At 31.3% G+C, this 12,457-nt stretch overlaps 1 long non-coding RNA gene across 1 annotated transcript; it reads left to right on the top strand.

The window, feature by feature from the left end:
* The first annotated feature begins 1,618 nt into the window (after positions 1–1,618).
* Positions 1,619–4,249, top strand: LOC125870462 (uncharacterized). The gene is made up of 3 exons (XR_007446897.1): positions 1,619–1,691; positions 3,308–3,373; positions 4,011–4,249. It is a non-coding gene; the product is annotated as an uncharacterized LOC125870462 (long non-coding RNA).
* Positions 4,250–12,457: the final 8,208 nt, after the last annotated feature.

Below are 12,457 nucleotides of genomic sequence, written 5' to 3'. Positions count from 1 at the left end.
ACTATGCATATATAGAACTTCATGTAATAGTGAGACATGCTTCTTAGTTCTAATTTTTATGTATGAGTGATAAATAAAAAATATTAATCTCTCTGTTTCAATGTGTTTGTTCTATATTGATTTGGCATTAAGTTTAAGAAATTAAGGAAGATTTTTGAATCTTGTGATTTTAAATTTTAAATATGTGAAATATAGTAAATGTCTTTTAATCTTGTGATCTTAAATATGTTATGTGGAGTTGGAACTAAGAAAAGAAAAGGGACATTACTTTTTAATAGATTATAAAGAAAAATTCGACAGATTAATTGACATGAATAGGATAGATTTCAAGATGATAATACATAATAATTCATGATTTTTATATAAGATATAATCCAATCTAACAGACAAATTAACTCTGAATCCTACTAAATTTGTGTCTTATAGTAATAAATAAATAAATTGAATATTATACTTCAGAGTTTTACAACTTAAAAAATGAATCTACCCATCGCTAATATCAATTATACTTTAAATTATTATCGAGTTAATTTACTTTAATATTTTTTATTCAGTATTCGATATTTATATTGGAGTTGCCCATTCGGATATAGAGCGCTCTATTAAGAATTTTTTCATATCCAAAACTCAAAATTAAGATATTTAATTAAGGAAGGAGAAACACCATTCAATGCACTATATTCTTTGATGGTTATTTTTTGATATTTTTTAATACTAATTTTTTTACCAGGATCAATATTAATTAATGTTGGTCAGAATGCTATAGAAATACCTTTTAATATTTGTCAAATAACAATTAATAATTTATTATATTGGGCCCGTATCACGGGCCTTAAGAATCTAGTTTTTTCTATTATATAGAAACATGAAGAGGATGACGACCAATGGCATAGTTATAAATATTCTCATTATTAAGGGTAATATAGTCATTATACCATACTGATTTTTTAGCAAACCATTTGTGCCTCTTTCATATTCTTCGTGAACGTTCTCCCTCTTTCCTTCCAATTGCAGATTAAAGGATTAGGAACTCAACCAAATGAATCACTCATCTTCTTCTTTTTATTACTCTAATCAGAAAAAAAAATTGACGCAATCCTCTGCTATTTTCATCTGATCAACAGGATACCACCATTTTTAGATATGCTTACTCTCCCCCTCAATGTTCTTCGACTTCATCTTCTTCTTTTTGTTTCTCTTTTCCCCATTTATCTATACAAGTTTTTTCAGTTCTTTTCGTTTCACAACTAATCTTAGTATGGTTTCCTTTCAAGGTTTTCCAAATTTCTTTTTGTTCTCTTTCAATTTTATAATTCATGGCTAAAATTAATGTTAAGGTGGGTTAATTATAATATTTGGAATCACATGAACATCACTTACAAATGTACATTTTATGTTTACAGGAGGTCGAGGCTTCCTCTGAATAAACGGCTCATACTGTCATTCTTCATTCTAGGATTACCTGGGTAAGTTTTATATTTGGATTTGTTTTGTTAATTTCCATAAAATTGCTACACTTAATAAAAGGCTATTGCTGAAAATGCATTTTCTTTCTCTTGGTACTAAGACAGTATTTTTGGTTGCCAACGGTTGTTCCTTGTTGGTCTTGGCTACACAAATCTGACTTATATTGCTGCTTTGCGACTGGCAATAATATCAGTCTTTACATTCATACTTGTTGTACTCATGGGGTTAATAGACATTTAATTACCTCTCGATTTTGTATCTTTGTTTCCATCACTCCGACTTCTTGCATGACCTGCGTTGAGTAAGTCTTTTGTTGCTAAACTTTGTGAGCTGTGAATGATCATAGTTCTATCAAGTATCAAATGTTGTATTTTAATACCAAAATTATTTTGTGCTTTAGATTCGAGTAATCACAAGTACTTTATTTTTGTACATAGAATGAGATCAATTCAAGAATGTATATCCTCCAAATGTAAATCTCAGTCACTATTTTTGGTGAAATGGATTTTCTAAGGGACTAAATTGCAGGAACACTTCCAAAGAGGGGATAAACAATGGCGAATTTAATCCGAGACAAAGAGAAGAGGGAATTCATCGAATTTCAGACAAAAATACAAACTGATACTACTTCAATTTGGCTTCCCTTTTTTGAAAAATAAAATTACATTGATATCCCAACAACCTTCCAGCTAGATTAAGGACCACCTAACTACAGGATTCCCAACCCAATCTACACCCCACCCCCTAAATCAGCCCCTAGGGATGTGAAGGTGGCATAGTCGGGGAGGGCGAGCACAGAAATATCTAAGAAAAGGTTTTTTTTTTTAAAAAAAAGAAGAGGTTTACATTACGAAGTGAAATACAAAAGAGAGATCGAGATGGAAGATAGTTAGTCTAAGAGTTAAACTTGAAGAAGATGTCAGCTAACACAGGGAAATCTGAGTACTTAGCTAACAGAGTTTAGAAGGGATAAGAGAAGGAAGATCTTATTTCATCAAATGTGATCAATGTACAATTACAACTTGTATTTATACACAAACTGAATGAACTGCTGAATCGACCAATCTTTGAACTAACTAAGGCCTGAGCTAACTGTCGTGAACAGTGTTAACTAACTCTTTTGAAATACTATCAACCTAACATAATTGTAACAATAGCTTAATTTTATTATTATACATTGCGCAACAAAAGTTGTACAAAATTTTAGATTTAGTTATTTAAAGCAAAAATCAAGGTGTGTCCCTTATTTCTCTTAGAAATTGTCCTTGCTCCCTCTTAGCTAAAAACTTATCAACAATATTACTTCTTATCTAATTACTATTGTTGAGTTCTGAGTTTAGATTTTACAATTGTGTATTTAATTGTTGTATATGCTTTCTTTTATTTTGAATATTAATTGTACATATCACATTTAATTTTTATCTCTTTTCCTAAAGGCAATACCAACCTCTGTATATCTTAACAACAAAGACACAATGTATCCACATAAAAGAAAATTATATTTCGTCATGAAAGTTACTCTTTGACAGCCTTTATATTAATCGATGTAGCTAATGGAGAGCATTACGGATAAATAAGTCGTTGAAAAATACAGCAAACTTGATGTCATTTATTGATGTCTGCATCTGCAATTGTGATGACTATTATTTTGCTCAGGAAGATAGCTATGCTACATACTGAGTTATCTACAGTTTGACACTTGGGAAAAATCGTTCATCAATGGCTGAAAAGATTGCCTACTCCCTTTCAGTTGTCAACTATATGGTTATTTTCAAAGCTCTATAGATATCACCATCAGTTGTTGCTACTGGATTAACTGTTGATAATCTTATTTGTGCAGTATACTTCACAATATTATTTGCATTGGCTTCTAAAATAGTTACTGAGGCTACTTAATCAGCCACTGGTATGTACACATGTTCAAACGATGAAATATTCCAATGCTCCTTGACATGTTAATTATTATTTTCTATTTGTTGTTTCATCTCTGTTGTAATAGTAAATTTGAAAATACCTGGAAATTTTTTATGAATCTTTAGAATGGAAAACTCAAATTTAAGACACTTGATGTATGGTTATGTTGAAAGTTTATTCCCCTTCAAGTAGTAGAATTATTTCTTATTTATATTAAATACCTATAACTGGAGCGCTAGACTAATCCACAAGCCCTATAAATCAGATAGATTGATTGACCAAAAGCTTAGGTGCTCATGGATAGGAGAGGAGAAGGCTGACCAAAATATGCACTATCAAAATTTGTTCCAAGTTTCTAGGACTAGCTAAGTTCACGATGCACATTGTACCAGTAGAAAATCTGCACTAGCTAAATCCATTCAAGTGTGACAAAACACCCACCAAACCCTCAGGTCCCAAAGCAAACTTTCTAACATATCACAATGTACGAACCTACTCAAAGTTTCAAATCAAGGAATGAGGTGCTAATACTTAAAACGAGGGGTTGGGTTGTTTCATATAGATTCTCTCATCAAGAGCTTTAGTTTTTTTTCGTTTCGTAATAAGTTATTTCCTCTTTGTTTTGACAGTTGCAAATCTATTGGGATTGTGTAGGCTTTTTGGATGGTTCCGATGCAATCACTTGATCAAGATGACTGGAAGATAGTTGTTGCTCTTATGGGAAGCTACATAGGTTTGCTTCCTAAGTCATTTTTCTTTGACAAAAACATTTCAGGTACTTGCAGTGAGGTTTATTTCTGAAAGTGTGTCGACTTCACTTCATTAATTGTTTGATCATTTAATTTTCCTTTTCACTATGTTCTCTATGTTTGACGTTGTACCTAAAATATGAATATACTTAAGCTTAATGCTTTGATGAAATTCAAATCGTGTGATAGGCTATTTAGAAATCATTATATATGTTGTTTTACATCCATCAAATAATACCTACCCAATGACCATATGGTGTCTCAAATTTACAAGAAACTTTTTAATTGTACATGAACTATATACACTCAATTGTCCTTGATTCGGGACAAAGTTTCATTTCAAGTGATAGAAGAATTTTTCACCAGAGATGAAGGTATAGTTGAAAGGTTTGAAGGTTACTGAAGTAATGAAGAATTTGTTCATAATTGTCCTTTCTCCTCCTCATGATGAACAAGTATTATGCTTTGTTCAGTGTTTTTTGTTTGACCACTTTTGTGGATTTGAAAATAATTATATAAGCAATTATCTAAAATGAGACTACAATTTCACTTTTTAATGCCTAAACTATATTCCTAAAGTGTTTGTACTATGTGGATTTATTGAAGTTCTGATGGAGTAACGCTTTCTTAGTTTAATCTTGAGTTTAACGTAAAGTGCTGAAGCAGCTTGAAGAATGTCCTCCTTAGTTTATAAGCACCTTTTTTATTCACCCAAACATTTTAAAAGTGCTTAAAATTATTTTAATTAAGAAACACACTTAAAATAAGTCAATCCAGACATGCTTCTTAGAGCCTGAGGTAAAAAAAATATTACTTAGTTAAGATTGTCCTACTGCTTATCCTCTCTTTGTTAGTCTTAGTACTGATACTTAGACTATGATTTGGGGATAGATAATGTGATTGTTGAAAGAACTACAAAGTTTTTCTTGTAGTCTGCAAGATACATTAGGGAAGAACTCTTTTGCTTTCAACTTAAGTTGATTGCATTTGGGTGTGGGTGTCCGATATCAATGTGAATTTGGAAGTCTGATCCTTCAGGATCATAATTTTTTTATTTGAGGGTACTAAATCAAGTACTGATACTTAGACTATAATTTGGGGATAGAAACTATGATTGTTGAAAGAATTTTCTACTGTTTAAATAGATCAAAGACTAGGTAAACTATCTACACTTCAATTTATTTCGACATGACATTTTTTCTATATACATTCTCACATACATAGTAATTTTCTGTCTTGACGAGTTATGTGACAGGTCCTGATGTTTTTTTGATGACCACAAACAAAAGAGGCTGATAATGAACTTATGGGGGACTATCCCTTAAAGTTGATACATCACATGATAGTATTAAGCAAGGAGTTGGTATGTAGTAGACTCATCTTCTTTCTGTTATTTCATGTAATAAGTTTTTATTAACTATGTCTTTGAAATTGAAAAAAGGTAAATTCTAATAAGATGAATGTTGAAAACAAACTAGGACTAATGCAAAGTATTATATCATCTACTAAGTCGTTTGTGGTCATAACATTATGTATGTACCATTCTGTTAAACTAATCTACAAAGGTAAATAGATGAATTCATAACTCGATAGGTGCAGTTTGACCGGAGGAGATCAGTTACAGTACTGTTTATAATGCTTAGATTTTCTATAGTAGTGCAATGACATGACATCTCTGCTTCAACTATTTGCTATAAACAGTGGAACACTTCCCTTGATATGATCTATATATAAAATATATCATGTTCTAATTTCATGTTTTTAATTATTGCGAGCATATCAATGTTGAGAACTAATTTTACAAATGACATTTTTTGTTTGTAAATAGCAGGGAACATTTCACCATTTTTAATCATATTGAAGAAAGCGTTTGTGTGTTGTGACAAAGAATCACTATTATAATTGAATAAAGTCACTGATGAAATAGCAGTAGCTCGAATAACCTCATGTCTGCCGAAAATATCAGTTGTTGAAGTAGTGATAGATGTCTGTGAGGAAGGAACTAAAACAAACCTAACGTGAGGAAGGAACTAAAACAAACCTAACGACTCTGTACTGCAGAAATTTAAAAAAGGGGAGATCTGCTCCTTTCACCTTGCTATTACGGAAATATCATGCTTGTGTTCTTCCTTGGTTCGAAAACAAAGAGACATGCTCCTTGTGTTGGACCATTATTACTTGTTATATATATATGTAAGCTTTGCTGGAGTTGCTATATTTTCTTTCTAATTTGACTTTTTAAGATGCACGATTTCAACAAAATCACATGCAAGTACTTGGTCGGGTTAGATATTTTATTTTGGCTGCTGGTCTTAATAGTTACATGGCAACTGTGACCAACTTGACGAACATAGTTCTCACAAATTTCTTTCAGGTACTTCATTATATGTTGCAACAATTTTCCTGAAACTAGCACAAGTGTTGGGCCCGTGCTTAGAACGGGCCACGGTCTATCTAGTTTTATATAGAAATGTGAAGAGAAGGACGATCAAGAGCAGTTTCAAAAATATAACTATATTCAAGGGCAAAAGAGTAATTGGTTTATACTGGTTTATTACAGTTAAAAAATAAAAACTCTAGAAGCATCTTTCTTTTTCCATTACTGAGGAGTCCCGATCTTACTGCTCCCTTCTCCTGTGAAATGCTAAATTTCTCGCCTCATCTTCACAATCGTAATAGGTATGTTTAAATTTTAAATTTGTGTTTCCAAATTTAGCTTTATTGTTGAAAATTCTTAGTTTTGACAGTTTTTTGCATTCTCTTGTAAGCGTTTCTCTTAATTTTTGCTTTAATCTTCTCCCAATTCTTTTCAGATTTCTCTACATAGATAAAGATTAGAGTTCCAAAACTTTTTGTTATGCGTGAATGTAGCTTATCAAAGCTACTAGAGATTTCAAGTTTAGCTTCCAAGAATGGTGCTTATGTAATATGTTGTTAATTCAATATCTAAACAAAAGGTCAAAAAGTGATCTTCTTTAAAAGAAAATTCTTCTGGCAAGAAGTAATCAACAATTTGGCATTCGGCTGCAAAGATTTTTTGAGAAGAAGTGTATGTAATTATTTTTCTATTCAAATGTCAATATTAATATAATATATGTGCTTCCTAATTCTCTATTTAATATCTATCAAGTAATTCGGCACTTGACACTCGACACTCATCAAGTTCATTGTTTAAGATATTGTTGTAACTTGTTCTTTCATCATATATGAGAGCCTTCGGAAAATCGACCCTCTACGGCTCTACTTGTGCTCACAAGTAGGGATAAGGCTGCACACACACCATCCTAAATATATAGAAATATATATTATGTTAGCATTAGTTTGAAGCAGTTTACGTCTTCTATAGTCGTACAAAAATGTACTTTACATTTTCCTCCAGCTTAAACCATTCCCCTTGTGTTTCTATATCAAAAGGTCTAAATGATACTCAACAAGGAGAGGAGTAAAAAAAAGAAATTCAAATTGAAAGAAAAGAGTAAATTTGAACTAGAAAAATGATAAGAGGGATGCTGATTGATACCACAAAACTTAAGAAAACAACTTTTAAGTTTTATGTTGTGGGATAAAAGAAATTAGACAAATTATTTTTTCAATTCTATAATATTTCAAATTGTATATCTAACTTCTATAAAATATTATTAGCATCGGTGGTGTGGTTAAATTAATTTATTTTCATTGATTACTCCACAATACTTTACTTTCAATGTTTAATTTTTTATTGCCTTTCGATTGAGAGGTTGTTTGTGATTTCTATCAGTTTGGCAGATAAGTTGATTTAATTCTCACATGTATGAGCTTGAACTTGCGATGATAATGTCAATACTGTATCTAGTGTTTGTTTTAAACATGGTTTAAACGTCACTATTAAGTGGAACTTCAATTTTATAGGTAACAAATCTTTTGTACTTTAAGAATGCCACCAACAAAATGACTTCCCAGTTTTCTAGCCATTCTTTTCTTGTGTCCTTTTTTCGTTATATGTTTTGTTTTTATATATTATCATATTGTGATGATTTATTTATCTTTTCTCATGCTTCGCATTGTTTTCCTAGCTTTGGTCTCAATAAAGGAAGTACAAGTGAAACTACTTAAATCACTTGAGTGAGAATTGTTTTAGCAGAGTTTCACTTCATTATCATTATTTATGCTTCATTTTTCTGATGATAGCAACCTGGAATCACAACGATGTCATGCTACCTGGTTTATGTATTTCTAAGTTAATGTTAACTTTTCACTTTAAATATGTAGAACTTGTATCTTAGTCTCAATTGAAGAGGACATGAATCATTCTTCTTGGAGGATCCTTATTTCTTCCTAAGTTTTTAGATTTCAAAAACTACTTAGGTTATGATTTACCCTTCATTCAAGTGGACATAGTTGAATGAAACATTAATTTGTTAAAAAGAAATGATTTGTTGATAGGTTTTTTCCTTTTGCCATAAAAAAATTCTTCTTCTCCCTTATATTTGAAACATAATGCTTATGAGAAGTAGTCATCTTATAGATTCAAGAATGATAGATAACTTGTAAACCTCAATATTTCCAGGTCAACTGTCCTTCTACTTATGTAAAAGACAAAATAAGTCCTTGAGATTTAGTAGATTTTGTGCCTTATAGAAAGTAAGTTGAAAGCAAAATTGTCTTTGAGTTCTTAATCGATGAAAATCTTTGCTTTATAGTTGTGCTGAATTATTGACTTTCATAGTTGTGGGTGAGACCTGCCAAAATAAATAATAGTTGGACTTCTTCGTCTCTGGTGATTGGCGAATTCACCATGTGAATACTGAATGTTCTATTTATATTCTCTTATGCTATTATCTTGTTTTATTGGTATTTTGAAAGTACTAAACCTTCCTTACAATATTTTTCTTCCAAACCGGAAAGTAAAGAAACACTAGAAGACTAAGGGCATAATCACTTGTTCCAACATATCCATTGCTAGACACTTAATTGGTATGATCATTCTTCTAATTTTATTTTTGATTTGTAGCGAGATTTAATGGTGTATGCATATGTGGTTTTTCTTTCAAAAGATTTTTGACGTTCACCATGTGTTTGAAGGAAATGTCTTTGCTAGAAAAAATCATACTTAGTTTACACTGTCAAGTAAAATTTGGAGTTTTTGTAATTCTTTTAAATTCCCTGACATTTAGAATTGTACCATAAACTTGGCATTTATCTTATTCCCTTATTGGTGAATGTTACCACTTCTTATGTTAACAATAACTTGTATTGATCCATTTGCTAATCCTTAGGTATTTTATTTCATTTCCTGATGTTTTAAATTCGTTTCTTGTCTTAAAGATTCAATTTTCACAACCTTTGCATAAATAACTAAATTCATTGTCTTAATGGTGAACTCTCTGTGTTTTACACCTCTAGATTTCTTAGACTCCAGTTCTATTTTGTTCTTCTACTTTAACTTATGCCTTTTTGCTTAATGTATACTTATGTTTTTTCTAATTACTTGATGCATATGCCTTTTCATATTTTACTGGTTCATTTTTTTTGTGGGTTTGTAACTATGTGTTGAACATAATGTGTTTTGTTTTAAAGATTCAATTTTTTTATTAATAAGGAAGCTCTTTAACCTCCTATGAGGACTTCCCAGTGCAAATACGAATATTACTTCTCTTCTTCCTTCGTATCCGTATTTTCCATACCAAGATGGACCATAACAATAATTTACTTCTCTTCTTCCTTCGTATTCGTATTTCCACAATGCATACCAGCTTCCTCTCGCTCTCTCGCCCTCTTACCTCCTTTTTTATTATTCTTTTATGAAAATATCAATTTTTCTTTTGAGTTTGCTCTAGCTTGATGTATATATTTGTGACTAATAGGTAAATTTTTCTGGTTTGGAATTTTTTCCTCCCCTTTCATGGATTTCATACACTGTTTAATTTGTTTGGTGACTGTGAAAGGTATAGAATTGTCTAATGGCTATTCTAGAATTGCTTGTGCATTTAGCTTTTTTATTAACTGATTTTGTTTATGCGTGTTTTGATTTGAACATATGGTGCCAAATTTCTTGAATCTGTGCAGATGACATTATTTGTAAGATGGCGACATTTTAGAGATCTCAACGAGAAAATGTTCTAAAGATTTTGCCTTTTCTTCATCCATCACCGCTGACTTCAATAAAAAAAACACTTATAGAATTTCTTGAGCCTTTGGCTCCTCCTTAAAGTGATTTCTGCACGTGCTTGTTTTCATCAACTATTTTTTGTTATTTTGGTAGCAATCTGTGATACTAAAAGGAACTCAATGAGAATAGAGGAACAGGGTTAGTGAATAAAATTATCAAGGGTCAGTAATGTATTTGTGTTCTGCCAATTATTTTGGTTTTGAGTTTCAGAATAGTTCTGAAGTTTAGTAATTAGATTTCATAGGTAGTCATACGTGAATATGGAGTCTAACAAACTATTGAATTTTTTAATATCCTTATGCCATTTTTTTTCCTTTTCTTCTTTGCCTTTATCATGAAAGACAAAATGAGTATATTGGAATTGAAGTCTCTATTGTGATGATGTAATATAGTGTCATCCTTTGTTACTTTTCTTTCCAGCCTTTGAATGGTGAAATGTCATAAATTTTATCCAATAGAATTCTTTGCTTCAAAAACATTATTAACTGAGAGACGAGCATTTTAAAAAGAACGATTTTTTCATTTGGGGATCACCCTACCCTATGTAACAATTTTTATCACCCTACCCTACCTTATGTAACAATGTTTTCTTACCAGTATATATCTGTTGGGATTGGTTCGAGAGAAACAATATGACATAATTATTTGAGCATGTAATTCCTTTTGATTTTACAAAATTTGAAAGGTTATATCAATTCTTGAATGTTGCATCTTATAACATACTAACTAACTAATGGTCTTAGGCAATGTTAGCTGACTCAGTTTTTAACTTGTGGAATTTCTCATAGTGGTGTCTTCTGCACATTATACGTTAATAATTTTGTTCCCTGCATCCCGATCACAAGATAAGGACCTTAAAAGTTGAAGTTATTACATAAGGTTCTAAGATTTCTGATATTGGGTATGCATTTTTTTCTCTACTATTTTTTATATGTGAAGACCTTTATTCTGGTATATGTACCTGGTGTTGTTACATCACTAATAGTCGTTCAGATAGCTTACTTGGAGAAAAAGTGGAATTTATTGCTATTGTAGATAAGAGTGACAGAATTGATAGAGCAAAATTCAAAAAAGTCTGACAAGTGCTTCACTTCAAGAGAAAGAAAGATTTCATCAGGTAAGTATTTTTCCAAATAAAGGTCTAAAGTTTACTCTGAGATGTTGGTAACTCACTCACCTTTTTTGTGTCCCTGAATATTCAGCTCAATGTTGATGTTGTGAACATCAACATATTCTCAGAAAATATCTTGATCATCCTTATGCAACGAATAGTACTCCAAAGTTAACAAACTCAGTTTATGCACTTAATTTGAGCCTAAACTTGAATTACCACGTTTTATTGCTTACAATGTAGAGAATATCATCGAGACACAAGAAAGATCATTAACTTGATCACTTGAAGGTGGACAATATTATTTGAGCCGCAAATGAAGACTTGTTTAAATATTCATGTTAATTTATAGTTGAGAAACAATTCTGATAAATCTCTCCTCAATTGAGCAACATTATCTAGACTAATATGGCAAAAATGATACTCATAAATAGTACGTGAAAGCCAGACTTCATGTGTGCTCTTTGGTTTCTTTGTTTTACCTTGGTTCACAACGTGTATAGTTTATTAACTTCTGTAATCATGTCTTTGTTGAATGTTGTGAGATAAATGTTTAGGGCTAAGCAACCCATGGCAGGATGATTTTTATGGTTTTATCCATTCAGAGTATTTTTTTTCTTTATTTTATTTTGGCTCAATTAGCTACGGAAACATGGACTATATCTATAACTCTATCTACCTGTGCTGAAAGATAGATACAATACTATTAAGTATATTTTATGTCTTCAACTTTTCCTTGTCACTTTTATTCAATTTTTCGGAAGACCTATCCTTTATTTTGATCTGAAAGTTGTTTCTAGATTCCATCGGGTAAGTATTTTTCTGGATAAAAGAAAAACTTTTACTATGAGATGTTAAGTCACTCGTTCACCTTAATGTTCAGCTCAACAATGATGTTGTGAATGTCATCAATATATCCTCGAAAAAAATCTTGGTAGTTTTAATGCAGTAAATAATACTCCAAGGTTAGCAAACTCGGTTTATGCACCTAGATGGAGCATAAGCTTGACTTGCCATCTTTCATTGCATACAATGTAGAGTATATTCCCCTCAAATTATCTGATTATT

This window comes from Solanum stenotomum, chromosome 7 (genome assembly GCF_019186545.1).
Source record: "Solanum stenotomum isolate F172 chromosome 7, ASM1918654v1, whole genome shotgun sequence".
Taxonomy (NCBI): Eukaryota; Viridiplantae; Streptophyta; class Magnoliopsida; order Solanales; family Solanaceae; genus Solanum; species Solanum stenotomum.
The sequence above is the reverse complement of the archived record's forward strand: the minus strand, read 5'-3'. Positions and strand labels throughout refer to the sequence as shown.